The sequence below is a fragment of the Condylura cristata genome, unplaced genomic scaffold (assembly GCF_000260355.1).
Source record: "Condylura cristata isolate star-nosed mole 26May11 unplaced genomic scaffold, ConCri1.0 scaffold00049, whole genome shotgun sequence".
NCBI lineage: Eukaryota > Metazoa > Chordata > Mammalia > Eulipotyphla > Talpidae > Condylura > Condylura cristata.
In genome coordinates, this window is record NW_004567150.1 from 679,951 (window position 1) to 694,760 (window position 14,810).

A 14,810-nucleotide genomic window follows, 5' to 3' on the forward strand; every position below is an offset into this window, starting at 1 on the left:
AGGTTAAAAACTCTGCCTCCAGTGCCAAATGGCCTGATCACTTCAGGATTAACTTCACCATGACTCAGTTTCCTCAAGATAGGGAGTACTGACAACGTGTCTCATAGGGTTGCTAGGAGAATTAATGAGTTTCATATACATAAAGTGCATAAAATAATGTCTGGGGCCTCTCTGGTGGTACAGGAGTTAAAAGCACAGCACTATGAAGCTATCCACAACCCCTGCAGCATGAGTTCTATCCATGGCCAAGCTCAGCAGACCTCTCTTGTCTTGCCCAATGCTCTCCCCAACAATGCATTTCACACAATCTGCCTGTTCTGTTCTCTAGTATCTCTGGTGAATCCTCTCATCCCCTGCTGCATCTCTGGCCTGTACCCCAGTTCTTGTATGCATAAATAATCTTTAACAATGTTTGACATATTGTAAACATGAAAATATTTAGCTACTCTTTCCCTCTGGGTTCTTTTTCAACTGATGTCATTAGGATGAAAACTCCAGGAGGGCCAGGACATAACTGTGCACCAAGGCTTACCGAAGTGCTTGCAATGAACAGGTGTCCTTTAAGCAGTATTTTTTCACTGAATCTTCCAAACCACCCAGCATGATAGATGATGTTACTACTATTTCATAAAGGAATCATGGGCTTAAAACCAAAATAACCTGACCCAAGTCAGACTGCTACTGAACTGGTAGCTAGGACTTGGGTCACAATCTATGTATCAGACTCCAAGGCCTAGGTCTTCCCACAAAGCCACAAAGAACAAGACCTGTTAATAACATCCATTAGATTCAGTTGCTTTCCTAAGGGCATGATTAAAAACAAAACTACATGCAAGGTTATACTAAAAATTAACAGTAGTTTTAGCAATCTTGGCAGCAAAAATGGAGCAGGGAAAAAAAAAAATCAAAATCTGTGCCCTCCCTGGTGGTGCAGCTGGTGAAAGCACAGCACTGGGAAGCTTAAGCCACGTTCACATGAGTTCGATTCCACCTGCGCCGAGGAGATCCACATGGCGAGGCAGACCTCTCCTGACCCTCCTGCTGCTCCCCTCAGCAGTGTACTTCGTCGATCTGCCTGTTCTGCTCCCCACTCTGTCACTGGTGAATCCTCTCACCCCCTCCGCATCTCTGTACTCCAGTTCTATATGAATAAATCTTTAAAAAAAAAATCAAAACCTAAGCCCAAAGCCAGAATCTCAACTATCACTCTGAAAATTATCAGTACCCCTGTCATTGGCATTTTTTTTTTAAAGATTTATTTATTCATATAGAACTGGGGTACAGGCCAGAGATGTGGAGGGTGAGAGGATTCACCAGAAACAGAGCAGGGAGCAGAACAGGCAGACCGACGAAGTACACTGCTGAGGGGAGCAGCGGGCGGGTCAGGAGAGGTCTGCCGCACCACGTGGATCACCTCCGGGGCAGGCGGGAATCAAACTCATGCTGAAGTGGCTTAAGCTTCTCAGTGCTGTGCTTTAACCCGCTGCGCCACCAGGGAGGGCCCCCTGTCATTGGCATTTTTAAAAAAAAATTAATTTATTTATACCTACAAGAGCTAGGGTATAGACCAAAGAAGCAGGGGGTGAGAGGATTCCCCAGAGACAGGCAGTTCCACTGAAACACACTGCTGAGGGGAGCAGTGGGCAAGACAGGAGGGGTCTGCCTGGCAAGTTGGTCACTTCTCTGGCTGGGGATCAAACTCATGCTGCAGGGGTTGCAGATTGCTTCATATTGTTCCATCTTAACCCCTTGAGACACCAGGGAGGCCCCTGCTCTTGGCATTTGAGTCCCAAATGGATGTCACTAACTTTTGAGTTCTTATTTAACCTTCTACCTTATGCTTCACGGTGGGCAGGGGGCTTAGGACAACTGTTGAGGTAAGCAGCAGGACTCTCTCTCTCGAGGTTAAAGTCTTTTTTAAAAAAGATTTATTTATTTTATGCATACAAGAACTGGGGTACAGGCCAGAGATGTTGGGGGGGCAGAGCGACAAGAGGATTCACTAGAGACAAGAGTGAGGGGCAGAACAGGCAGATCAAATGAAATACATTGCTGAGGGGAGTAGTGGGTGTGTCAGGAGAGGTCTGTCACACCACATGGGTCACCTCCCTGGCAGGAATTGAACTAATGCTGCAGTGGCTGCGGTAGCTTCATAGTACTGTACTTTAACCCACTGCACCACCAGGGAGGGCCAAGAGGTAAGAATCTTAATAGGGCCAACAGGACCCTGAAGCTCTGCCTCTAAAAAACCCCTTACATTCAAAAGAAGCAAAGAAAATGGATAAAACAAAGGTTAAGAAATCTTTTCTCAGGGGTGGGGAGGGGAACAGGATCAAAACTGGGATGGCAAGAGTGCACAGGACTATGGTGATGGCACATGGGTGGTGGGAAGTACACAAGGATTACAACTGAGATGAAAAAATCCACAAAATGAAGAATGATGTTAAAATAAAGAAATCTTTCCTTTTTCTCATACTAGAGCACACCTGAAGGGCTAAATGTCATAAGATGGTGGCAATTCAAGGTGTTCCTGAACAGTTGTTATCAGCTACTAATTAGTCAAATACCCTTACTGAAAATGCAACTGAACACATTTTCAAACCACATCAAGGTAGATGAACTCAAGTCTAGAAGATTGCCTACATACCACAATCACTGATCTGCAGTAGAGCATGATCACAACTGATACCAAGTGCTCACATGTGGCAATTCCCCTACACCCTCCCAAATTATTTGAAATCAATAGAACCAACTCAAATCTTTTTTCTTGTCTTTTTTGAAGATTTTTATTTATTTATGCATAAAGAACTGGGGTACAGACTAGAGTTGTGGAGGGGTGAGAAGATTCAGCAGAGAGTGGGAAGCAGAACAGGCAGATCTACTGAAATAACTGCTGAGGGGAGCAGTGGGCAGGGCAGGAGAGGTCTGCCACGCCATGTGGGTCACCTCCCTGGCCAGGGATCCAACTCATGCTGCAGTGGCTGCAGTAGATTCATAATGCTGTGCTTTAACCTGCTGTGTTACCAGGGAGGGCCCCCAACTCAAATTTTAAGGACCTCTAGACCTAGCATTTCTCTGGAGGCGGCTAAGCAAACAATTCAATCAATACTCTCAACTAGTGACCAAAGGAAGAGTTAAAGCCTTTCTGCATTAAAAATATATTAGAAGGCATTTTTTTTAAAGATTTATTTATTTATGCATACAAGACCGGAGGTGTGGAGTTTGGGGGGTGGGGATGAGAGGATTTACCAGAGACAGAATGGGGAGGAGTGGGCAAGACAGGAGATGTCTGCTGTGTCATACGGGTCACCTCCCTGGCAGGGATGGAACTCATGCTGCAGGGGTTGCAGATAACTTCACAGTGCTGTGACTTAACCCGCTGAGCCACCAGGGAGGCCTCTGGAAGGCATTTTTTTAAAATTTTATTACATAAATATTAATGTATGGAAAATTTCAAACATTAAGTGGAAGGAATAGTATAATCAACCCAACATACAGATTTAACAGTATTCAACATATGGCCAATCTTATTTACCTATATATCCTACCTACTCAATCTCTTTTCCTTCTAATGAATGATTTGAAAGCATGTTTTCAAAGGTACAAAAATTATCTGTCAGAACACAAAAAAAAAAACAGAAAGTGAACTACAGGTCAAGATTGTGAAGTAAGCCAGGGTGTTGGTAGTAGATTAAGACTTTGCACTTAAAACATCAACCACTATCTGCAATTTTATCCAATCTTTATCTTTAGGTTTGAGACTTTCCTACTCCTACTCCAACAAAATGGCTACTGTACCACAACTAAGTAGCCACAAATTCAGCTCCCAACATCCACTACAATGAACAAAGACATTTTGCTTCAATATCTTAGACTATAGCAGAAGGCAGCTCAGAATAATAGTATTTTATACAATATAGAGCTGTCTCATCAGCTTAAAACACTCCTCCTCACATATTCTACCTCTTGTAAAAATGTGTGTGAATTTGTTCTCGCCCTCCCCCCAAACCTCATAAAACTACCAACAAGGATACTGTGATCACAGTATAGTAACTGAATGGTCACTGTGAAGCCAGTTCCTTTTACGGAACTGAAGTCAGGTATAAAAACCATTGCTTTCTGAAAGCATGTATTATCAAGACCCTTCCAAGCCTTCAGATGGTTACTCAGCTCAACTCAAGGGTCACTCTAAAAGTCAGCAGTGGTTGCCTTACTTTCTTACTGCTTGTCCACTTTAGATCAATGTAAATGAACTAGTTAAAACAACTTCCAGCAGGTGGAAGCAACAGCCACACTTGACAAAAAGCTGAAGAAAGGAGCAGGAATCACTGGGTTTGATATTTTACTCAAGGTCTCCTAATCAAGCAAACATCAAAGCATTTTCCACGTTAAAAAGGGTCAATGCATGCTTAACTTGCAACACTCAACAGGTCCTGGCCTTTGCTAGGGTCAACAACAAAGGCCAGGTGGGGACACCCTCAGGAATAGTGAACCCTCCATATCTCTGGCTTACAATCTATCTACAGATCTCATCATAAGTTTATTTAAGTTTGCTTTCTTTTTAATAAAAAGAATGCTGAAAGCACAACCTGGTTCCCTTAAGTACCAACTATAAAGTGTCAGAAGCTCAAAATGACTGAATTATGTAAGTGTCTAATCTAATCAACAATGTCAATTGTATTCTGCTCAAATCAAGGAATGGTGTAATAACCACTTATAGCAAAATGGATAGCCAATGTTGGTATTTCATCCTAAATTTATGTCAAATATTCCGAAGTTCACTTCTATTGATTCCGGCTGTCAGCTGTCTTCTCTGCTAGAAAATACCCATTATGTCAGTTTTGGTGTTGGCCTCAGCTATCACGGTTTTCCTGACAGTTCATAGATTTCTTGAGGAAAAATTTTTTTTTTAAATGATAGGGTGCTTTAAGATCTACCCACTGGAGCATTTACTTGCCAAGATAGAGAGGATTGGGGAGAAAACTATGGTTTCAGGTAATAGAAGTTGCTAATGTTTATAAACAGATTTAGAGATCAGAGTTTTGAGAAGAACGATATGACTGACTGGGTAGGAGGGCTTCACGTCCCTGGCTAGAAGACAAGAACAGACTCTAGGCTTTGGGGTTACAATCTAGGTTCAAGCCCCAGATCTGACTGACCACATATGGGCTAGGCAAATTCAGACTGCTTGGCCCATATCTGTGGACTGGGCTCCTGTTACCATATAGGAGTTATTTGTGATCATCCAATAAGTAAGACATGAAAAGCACAATTCTGGCAATTCTTGCTCTGAGTTTAATACACTTTCTAGAAAAATAAGCTCCTTCATAATAATTCTATTACGAACTATCCTGTAGTCCAAAAGTTATTATTAACATGGGATTATTATTCCAGTTACCTTGACGTCTGTCCTTTTTGGAGAGCATAAGCTTCTAATAAGTCATCTATTATTCTTTTCATTGTGAGAGATCAGAAAAACACAAAAATACTGAACTCTGTGAGGGTTGTACACAGTTTTATTTTACCACTTAAGCTTATAGACATACTAAAAAGAGACTGAATAATGCTTTTGTATCCAGCACTAATAGAATACTCAACATGTAGGTACATAGTGAGTTTAGTGGTACATAAGTAAGTGCTGTGTCAAAGTAGTTACATTTCAAACAATAACTAGATTAATATATCTGGAGAAGGGGGGAAAAGAGTCCAGATTCACCCTCTGAAGATAAATCTTATTCAGGAGCATGTCCTTATAACATTTGGGAAGAGGGGTGAAAAGTATATTTTCATCAGTTATTATTTAGCATCCGGATGTCCGTTTAAATCAAGCTTTTATACTGGAGAAACAGGCTGTTGTTTTCTTTGTAACCCAGAGAGTTGAACCAAAATTCAAATTAGTAATTACAAGTAGTAAAATGGCACCTGAACTCTAATTCTGGTCTACTTGTGGAATTATTCCAGGAAACAGATGAAAAACACACAAACGCTTTGGTATTTCATAATCATGTGTATATTTTTGAAGCCCCACTATACATATACAATATTGAAAACACTGGCTGCATGGTAAATTTCTCTTGAAAATACACATCTATCTATATGTTTCTAAAAGTTACAAAATGCACAGAATACATTTTTACATGAATTTAGCTTAAAGAAAAACATGAACACAGGAATAAAAACCTTTGTCTTTAGATGCCCCCTCCCTACCCTTTACATTGAGCCCTATAGTGAGGTGTCAAATCTTTCTGGGCTTCTGTTTCTCTCATTTTGTAAAATGAAAATATTTGTTACCTGCCTACATCAGAGGGGGAATGTGAATCTCCAGTAAGATGAAAAATTCTCTTAACAATTTTTAGCACACCAATATTAATAAACTCAAGGTGATGTAACAGTAATAGAAATTTTTCCAGAAGACTGTTAACATGTAGAATTTAATTACTTTCAATAATATCACTATAGCATATTTAGGGCAAAAGGCTTTATAAGTTTCTGAAGATAAACATAAGAAAGCCTCAAAAATTGACCTTGATCAGGAACTGCATTAATATCTTTTGTTATCTTAAAAAATTAATTTAGGGAAGGGTGGCAGACATTATTAAAATATGTATTAAAAACATAAAGGTATATGCAATGCTATTCCACCATCTAGGTCATGCTACTGGGATTATGGAAAATAATTACTTTAAAAGAGAGCAGATAAAAGGAATATCATTAATAATAGGGACCCTCTCCCAGAAGAGAAAAGTACAAGCAAACAAAGTAAAATAAACCAATATCCCAGCACAGGCCGAAACAACAACAAAAAACAAAGAACTTTTATTCTAATTATGTACAAGGTAATACTCACTGAAAGCAGAAAAGTTTGTATTGCCAGGGGAATAGCTATAACAGAAGAGTGTTACTTTGTTTCTGAAATGAATTTTCTTCCTTCTGATTCCATTCCTTCTTCCTGTACCTAAAATGGAAATGCAGGAACAGTGAAATAACAAAATCAATGTAGTGCCATGGTAAGATGATTTTTGAAAAATTACAACTCAACCGAGCAATTTCTAGGAAAGAAAATAGCCAGGGAACAGGCTCTCCTGACTTCAAAACACTTCAAAAGCTAAATATAAGGCAGCATTAGCAGTTCCATGCACTGAATCACCCCATCGCCTGGCGTCATCACCAGGGGAGGATACTGAGGATCAAAGGTTTTATTGAACCCAAACATGAGACATACATTAAAACTTCCTCCACAGCTAATTTATATCAAAACTTGCTCTGAGGTCAAGATACACCATTTCAAGGATCTCCACTGGTTTCAGAATACAAACATATTCCCAAATCCTCTGCAAAGATGGTGAAGAATTATTGGCCAGCAAGCCAGGACCCAGGTCCCAAGGACAGGCCATCTTGTTATCCCACGTGGAGATGATATCTGCTGGTGAGAATCATCCATTCTTGCTCTTAGTCTTGCATAAATCTCTTCATAATCTTCTCATCAACTTTCCCCACCCCCTAGTACTAGAGAATTAACCTATTCCCAAAGATGTAAACAGGAGAATTCAGGCCCCACCCACTCTTTCCAAGGAGAGGGCAGTGAAAGAGGATAGGCCCAGAGGAATAAGGGGGAGCGTGGCAAAAAGTGCCGGAGTTCAGATCAGGACAGGGAATGGAGGAGGGTAAGAATGAAGGGCAAAACCCATAGGCCCGGGAAGTAGAGTAAGGTGGAGGGATCATGGAAACAGAGGTTATGGGTGGATATGGAGGGAGAGACAGGGTGAGGTTGGAAAAAAAAGAGAAAACAGACGAATGAAGACAGTGAAGCAAAAAAGGACGAGGCGTGAGGGAGAGGAGAGCGCGGGGACGGCAAAGCTGGCAGAGGGAAAAGGTGAAAGGTGAGATAAGGGAAGTAAGGGAGGGAGAGGACCCGGCGCAGGGCGGAGTTGGGGAGACGAGAGCGACGGGTACAACAGCGAGGGCCAAGCCGCGGGGGTGGAATCCAGACACCCGGCGAGGGAGGGGGGCGGCGGGCGGGAGGACGGGGGTCCGCCAGGCGGCGCCGGAGACCCCCAAACTTTAGGCGGCCCAAAGACTGCTTCCTGGAAGGAGTGCAGAAAAGGAGCAGGAGCCGGAGCTGGAATCGTGCCCAGGGCGCCGGACAGGGGCTTCCGCCGCCCGGTCCCCAGGAGGGTCTCCCGACCCCCGCCCTGCCCTCAGCGAAGACACACGGTCCGCTGGCCCCGCCCGCCCCCTGCCCCCGATGCCCTGAGCCCCTCCCCTACGCGGCCCTGACCCCGGGGGTCCGCTCCCGGCCCCTACGCTCGGTCTGGGGCGGGGAGGCCCGGAGGGAGAGTAAAAGAGGGCGCGGTGCAGCCCGACTTTCCCACCTTTTCTCCTGGCCCAGACGCAGCCGGGGCGGACGGGACCTCTCGCGCTCTGCCTTCACCTCCTGCTTCATGGAGCCATGCGCCGAGGTGGGGGCTCCCGAGAGAAGCGGACCGGCGGGCGGGCCGGACGCGCGGCGCGGACGGGGCGGAGCGAAGAAGGCCGGCGGGCGGGCCGAGGAGGAAGCAGCGGGGCGGCGGGGCGGCGGTGGCGGCCGGGAAGAACTGCTGGAGGGATTTCCCGGGCAGCTGGAGGACTGAGTCGAGCCGGGACCCGAGTCCTCCGATATCCCAGCAGCCACCGGAGGCAGTGAGGTAATGGAGGAGGAATGTAGGGAGTCCTCCAGTGGACCACACGCCCTCTAGCGAGCCGCAAAAACCATAGAGATCAGGGAGTCGCCGAAGCACCGCCCCTACCGTCACGTGACCCGACACAGCGTACCCTATTGGCTGATGCCCAGTCTAGGGTTGAATTTAGGAGACTGCTTTCAATTCGCGGGTTAGAGTCCCAGGTGGTGGGACTGTCGGGCGCTATGGTGCCAAGAGTGACGAGAAGCCCGCTCGACCGGAGGTTGTTGAGCAGGCCGAGCCAGACGACCGACTAACAGGCCCGGGCGCGCGATGCACGCCGGGAGTTGTAGTGTGGGCAAGGCTGGTAGTATTGTCCCGGGGGCCGGCTGGGCTGCCCAGGCTGCATCCTCCTGCTTGAACAACTGACAGCCAGTTGCCTACGGCCTTCCTGCGAGTCCAAACTTTTGTCGTCTCGCCTTACCGGGTCGCAGCCCTCTCAAGCACCCAGACTGGCAGCCCAGAACTGCTTTAAATCAAGCCGACCCGCAGCTCTGGCTAGGCCTGAGGGAAACGAACCAGACTGGACCCCAGCCTCCTGATAGACTGCGCAGAGAGGAGCAGACTAGAGCCAGCTTTAGATGGTGTCAGGGGCTGGTTTTTATGCTGACTTACCGAATTTTGGACCGGAGACCACTGGAAAGAATTATCCACCATGGAGGGTTTTTCCACTAGACCAACAAAGCATATTCCTTCACGCAAGCAGAACAGGGTCGTCAAATGAACACTAGAAAGTGGTTTTTAGGGATTAAAAAAATTAGTGCTACATTGTTTAAATGTCTAATATTTGAATTTGATTTGACTTAGCACTTTCATTTCAATTGCACAGTAGCACTAAGTCTTATTTTTGTCCACCCTCATCACTCCAAACATAAGCTGTACAGCCCCTGTAGCATGTTTTAAGGAAGGGTAGTAGTCTTGTTAGAACATACTCGAGACCAGGGAAAGATTGCTTTGTGTTTTGCTGTTCTGTTTATGCACAAAAGAATTCTTAACGTGCTTGTCTTCAAGGAGCAAAGAAAAGTATCCAGTAAAAAATGCAAATCATATCTAACAGTAAAGCTTTCCAGCAAAAACCTTCTGCTCTAGAATGCATAATGTACTCAAGCATAAGATTTACTACTACAGACTTTTAGTATAATTACCTGAAGGCAGCAAAAAGGGAGGGAGGTGACTGATTACTCCTTCTTGGATCCAGAGCCCCCAAAGAGAACCTGGTAATGAACTACAGGAGAAGGGAGAGAGGGCTGTGTTTCTAGAGGGGACGTGACTTTTTAAATAGAGTGATATCTATAACATTTGTTAATGTTCCTGTCAGACTTGATGTACTTGTCTGCTGTTAAGGCCACATTTGCCAGTTTTAAACCTCTGTCTGCCTGAAAAGCTACAAATTAGATGATCATGTGGCCTAGAGCCAGAAAGGCAGGAGGCAGCAAGCCAGAAGTAATTTTTGTTTGGTTCTGAGTAAGAAGACAGAATCCTTTCTTAAAATAATCAGAATTTCACACAGTGAAGGTCTTTCCAACTGGAAGTCTTAAAACCTGGTATCTGGAAAAAGGCCTCAGTCTATGGCTCCCAGGGTGGTACTACATCTCATTAAGCAGCCCACAGATAAGGAAGTTATTGCTCCCTAGTTATCAAGCTGCCAAGAGGTAAATGATAGACTAAGTTGGACTTGAAACACTCCCAAATCAAAACAAAAACAAACACTACTCTGATCTGTCAAAAAGGTATTTTACTGAGCAGTTGGACCCGCATTCTTCTCCTACTGTAATCTATTGTTAATGGATGTCAAATGGCAGTGTTGGAACCTTAAAAAGAGCTCACTTTGGGGTCTCCTCATATCAACAAGCAACCCTCTGAACTAATGCAAAGATAAATAGGAACAGGAGGAAGAAACTGAAGGCAATATATGCCATAAATATGGAAGATACTAAGTCTTATTTTCTCATTCCTACACATATACAGAAACCTGGTATGCAGTAAGCATGCAATAATTATTTGTAGCCTGGGTGAGTAAGTGAATAAGAAAGCCTTAACATGAGTGGAAAGTAATCTGGTTGGGGAACAGCACTGTAGAGAAGTTCAAGCTTTCTCTTTATATGATCTTGAACTATCTTTCTAATCTGCCATGACATAGTTGAATCACTCTTTACCAAAATACCTCAAAACAAGTCATCTGCCCTCATGATACCAGCTTTCCTTTTTTTTTTTAAAGTTTTATTTATGCATGCAGAACTGGGGTACAGGACAGAGGTGCAGGAGCAGTGAGAGGATTCACCAGAGACAGAGTGGGGAGCAGAACAGGCCGACTGATGAAGTACACTGCTGAGGGGAGCAGCGGGCATGTCAGGAGATGTCTGCCACACCAGCTTTCCATCTTTTCTTACACTGACTAGTTATGGGTATATGGTAATGTAGGTGGCCAGATCTTAATTGTTCCCACCACAAAAAATATTATTAAACCATTAAATGGTGGTAACTGGGCTGCAGTATATACAAGTATCAAAACATATTTACACCTTAATTGGTATAAATGTACATGATGTTATGTGTCAGTTATACCTCAATTTTTATTTTTTTCTTAAGATTTGTTTTATAAGAGCTGGTGTGTAGGCCAGAGATACAGGAAGGAAGAGGATTCACCAGAGACAGAGTAGGGAACAGAACAAGCAAATCTACTGAAATATTCTCTGCTGAGGAGAGCAGCAGGTGACACAGGAAAGATCTGGGTGTGTCATGTTGGTAAGCTCCTTGACCTAGGATTGAATTAGTGCTGTTGTCGCTGGTGATAGCTTCATAGTGCAGAGACTTAACTCTTTGCGCCACCAGGAAAGCCTTACACCTCAATTTTTTTTTTTTTTGAAAAGAATATGTGGTCAGCTTTTAAGACTTGGCTTTAAAGTTTGTCTTTGACTCTTTTGTTTCTTTGTTTTTTCTATATTCTACATATAAGTGACACCATTCATTATCTTTCTTCTGGCTTAGTTTGCCAGAAGAGTGGTGAGTGTGCTATGTTAACTACACTCGAAAGGGATGATCCTGTACTTCTAAAAAGCAAAGATGTAAACCAATGGTACTGCAATAAAAAATAAGAACAAGACATAACTGAGATTGGATTGAGAAAAATAATACGAGCAGCAGGAGAGGTCTTCCAAGCCATAAGGTCACCTCCCTGACCAGGGATTGAACTGATGTTGCAGTGGCTGCAGATTGCTTACTGAGACCTAACGGCTTGCACCAGCAAAGAGGCCTTACTCTACAGATACTCTTAATGTCTGGAATATATTGAGAATTTCAATTACTTTTTTGTTGTTGAGCTATCGCATTTATATAAAATTCACCAATCATAGGTATACAGCTTGATGAATTCTTATGTTGGTATCCAATCATCGAAGTTAAGATGTAGACATTTCTAGCAGCCCAGATGACTCCTGTGCTTCCTTCAGAATACTTATCCCCATATAAAGATAACTCTCATTCTTACTCTAGTACCATAAAATAGTTTTATTTATTCTTGAATGTTATGGACTCATCCAACATGTATGCTTTTGTGTTTTATTTTGTTGTTGTTCAACATTGCTCCAAGAAACTCATCTCTGGTTAAAAGTAGTGATAGTTCATTTTTTTCTATGCTGCACAGACTAATATGCTATTTATTGAATAACTGAATGAATACTATAGAATACTATCTATCTAACATTAATAATTTATTGTAAGTTTTTATTGAGGTAACATTGATTTACTATGCTATATGATTCAGAGGTAGAGGTTCACACATTTTCAATGCATGTTACCACTACCTGGCGATATTTTTTCTTTTTTAATTTTAATATAATAGTTTATTTTTACATAATTTTGTGACTTTTTCCATCTCAGTTGTAATCTCCGTGGGTTTCCCATCACCATATCACTTGTGTGCCATCACTATTGTACAGTGCATTCCTCCCCACCCCCATTTTTTATCCCTTTCCCCACTCCATCCCTGTAAAATGTCTCTGGTATGTAGTTGTTCATTGTTTTTTTTTCCCCCTGGTCCTTTATGCTCCTGCTATGAGTGAAACCATCTGGTATTTTTCCTTTTCTTTCTGGCTTATCTCACTAAGCATGATCCCTTCCAGCTCCATCTATGTTGCTGCAAAATCCATGAGTTTATCTTTGTTTGATTGCTGAGTAATATTCCATTGTGTATATGTACCACATCTTTTTAATCCAGTCATCTACTTTTGGGTATTTGGGTTGTTTCCATGTCTTTCTAATTGTAAATAAAGCAGCAATAAACATGGGGGTGCACGTGTCTTTTTGAATCAGTGTTTTTGTGACTTCTGGGTAGATACCTAGGTGTGGGATTGCTGGGTCGTAGGGAAGCTCCATGTTTAGCAGTTTGAGAAACCTCCAAACAGTTTTCCATAGTGTTTGGAATAGTTTGCATTCCTACCAGCAGTGCAGGAGAGTTCCTTTTTCTCCACATCCTCACCAACATTTGTTGTTGCTACTTCTTTTAAGACATACCATTCTCACTGGTATGAGGTGGTATCTCATTGTGGTTTTAATTTGCATCTCCCTTATTACAAGTGATATTGAACAATTTTTCATATGCTTGTTGCCGCCCATATTTTTAAATAATCTCCCTTCTTTGAATCTAGATATTTAAGACTTTTTTTTTTTTACAAGATCTTATGGGTTATACAACCTCAGTCTATGTAGTTCATCCTCAGATCACAATGGTTAAAAATGGTAATTGCAGGCCCTCACTAGTGGTGCAGCAGGTAAATGCAGCACTAAGAAGCTAAAGCCACTTCAGCATGAGTTCGATCCTGGCCCCAGAGGTGACCGACGTGGCACAGCAGAGCTCTCCTGACCTGCCTGCTGTTCCCCTCAGGCATGTACTTAACGATCTGCCTGTTCTGCTCTCCACTCTATTTCTGGTGAATCCTCTCACCATCCCTGCACCTCTGGCCTGTACCCCAGTTCTGTATGCATAAATGAATAAATCTTTTTTTAAAAAAAAAAGTTAATTACAGCCATCAGGGTCAAGTCAGGAATGTATTCTAGAGTTATGAATGCAGTTAGCCTGTCTAACCAAAGGTTCTGTCACCTATTCTTTACATGGAGACTTTAATTTTATTGACAAATTCACACTGATTCATTATATTGGTGACAGTCTCATAGAAGGGACCTGATGAGCAGTTAGTGACAGGTACTTTAGACATATTCAGAAGTCATGTATTCCAGGAAGTGGAAAATATCCCTTAATCCTGCTACAAATATTGTATCAATTAACATTCAAAAAAAAGAAACTGCTGTAGTCATTTCAAACAAGAGTTTTGATACAAGGTAACTTGATTATCTATGCTGAGAATTCAAATAGAATGCCAAAGACTTTTAGAACTGGTAAGTGAGTTTGACAAGACACAGTATACATGAGTAATGCACAAAAATCAATTGTACTTCTATAGCCTAGCAATGAGCAAGTGGAAGCTGAAATTTAAAATATGTGTCAATTACAGTTGCTTAAAAAAACCATGTAGGTGTAAATCTGACAAAATATGTATGGTCTTATGTAATGAAAACTACAAAATGCTGATGAAAGAAATACCAAAAATGTAAAAATGAAGAGACATACTGTTTCCATGGTTTGAAAGACAACATAATGAAGATATGGCTCTCCCCAAATGGATCTACATATAGATTAATGCAGTTCCTTTCAAAACTCTACAAAGGCTTTTTGTAGACATAGGAAACCTTATTCTATGCTAACTGTGTATTTGGTATTGTGCTTGGTGTGATAGAGGCTGAGCTGAGTGAGAAAATGTACTCCTGGGCCCTCCCTGGTGGTGCACTGGGTTAGGACACAGCTTTGCAAGCTGGTGGCAGCTGCTTCAGTGCAAGTTTCATCCCCAGCCCTGGAGGTGATCCACAGCAGACCTCTCCTGACCCGCCCGCTGCTCCCCTCAGCAGTGTACTTCATCGATCTGCCTGTTCTGCTCCCCAGAACAGGTGAATCCTCTCACTGTCCCTGTGCCTCTGGCCTGTACCCCAGTTCTATATGCATAAATAAATCTTTAAAAAATAAAAAAGAATAACATGAGC

General features: G+C 42.6%; 1 protein-coding gene across 1 annotated transcript in view; it reads right to left on the reverse strand.

The window, feature by feature from the left end:
• AMMECR1L (AMMECR1-like) overlaps positions 1-8,503 on the reverse strand; it is a 20,681-nt gene extending 12,178 nt beyond the window's left edge. The window contains exons 1-2 of the mRNA XM_004694884.2: positions 8,373-8,503; positions 6,848-6,955 (exon numbers count right to left, since the gene is read on the reverse strand). The gene's annotated coding sequence lies outside the window, so the exon portion shown is untranslated. The remainder of the gene's footprint in view (positions 1-6,847; positions 6,956-8,372) is intronic.
• Between the last annotated feature and the right edge of the window lie 6,307 nt (positions 8,504-14,810).